The sequence below is a fragment of the Mus pahari genome, chromosome 23, assembly GCF_900095145.1.
Source record: "Mus pahari chromosome 23, PAHARI_EIJ_v1.1, whole genome shotgun sequence".
In the NCBI taxonomy this organism is placed as follows: domain Eukaryota; kingdom Metazoa; phylum Chordata; class Mammalia; order Rodentia; family Muridae; genus Mus; species Mus pahari.
Genome location: NC_034612.1, coordinates 15,499,914 through 15,501,299, shown reverse-complemented (window position 1 = coordinate 15,501,299; position 1,386 = coordinate 15,499,914).

The window sequence follows — 1,386 nt, the reverse complement described above, 5'->3', positions numbered from 1 at the left end:
GGATTAGCTTTTGGAAGTGAGATGAACTTTATTGGGGGTGAATCTAGGGTTATATAGTTTTGGGGGAGGAGATAGCAATATTCAAAGATCATTGGCTGAAGGTCAAAGTACTGAGATACCATGGGGAGACACTCCAGGAATCTCAGGTGCTTGCTGCGAGGCTTTCTTATGGGATGGAGGGAGCTGCACCTGTAATCTAACCAAGGCTACAGGACACTCCGAAGGTAGAGGGTGTGGGAGTGTTGAGCTCCCCAGACAAGGTCAGAGAAGGAGAAGCCCTGCTGACAAAGGGAGTCCGCCATTCCCCCCGCCCCCACCCCCCAGCTCTGGCTTTCTGGTGATTCAGACTTCAACCTTTGCAGCAGGGTGACCCAACACCCTTCCAGTTACTATGCCATGATACTCATCCATGTGGTTCATGGGCATCATAGCTGGGCAGAACTGTTGGTTGCAGCCCTCTTTTGGAAGCTTCTATGTCATCTCCTGGAACCATAAAAGCTAGTCTTCAGGGAGGAGACATTCAGGTCACTTCCAGCTCAGGGGGCTCTGCTCCTTATTTTTGAAGTGTGTGGTGCCTTCAGCAGTAGGCAGGGCATTAGTTTCCATTTCTGGGGGTCAACCAAGAACAACAGCAATAGGATGTATGTTTTAGACAGCTCTAACCAACCGACAAAGTGGGCTTCTCATATCTGGTATTGGGGGTTTTGTTAGATGGTCTTTGTGTTAGCATTTCTTCTAGGCTCCATCCAACAGTTACCTAGCAACAGCCAGGACCTCTGGAGGAGCAGTCAGTGCTCTTAACCACTGAGCCATCTCTCCAACCCCGACTCTGAGAGTTCTTAAGTGCCTTGCATCGGGCTTCACGATTTGCTTAGCAGGAGAAACAGACTGTGGGATCATATCCTTGTGGAAGGCAAAAGAGTTAAACAGGGAGGACACCCCTGATTGAGTCCTCCGTTGACAGATGGGTGACAGTTGACTGATATGCACCCCTCCGAACCCCAGATGGCTGGCTTTTGCAGGCTGACTGTTCAGTAACCACAGCAGTTTTGTTCCCTCATGGGAGGCGGCTTCCTCTGTGCATCAGGGGAAGAAAGCACCCAGCTTTTATCACAGAGCAGCGGTGAGGAAAGAAGCAATGGTCTGGAACCTGCTGAATTCACTGAAATCCCACCAGGCCCTCTACGGTTAAATTCCGTGCTGATATGTACACCAGGAAAGGTTAGAAAGAGAAATCAGAGATGTCTAAGCTGAGAGGTGATGGGTTTTTCACGCACAAGTCTGGGTACCTGGGTACAAAAAGCACAGATCTCTAATATTAGGGCCTTTGTGGTTTTCTTTCTCTCTCTCTCTCTCTCTCTCTCTCTCTCTCTCTCTCTCTCTCTC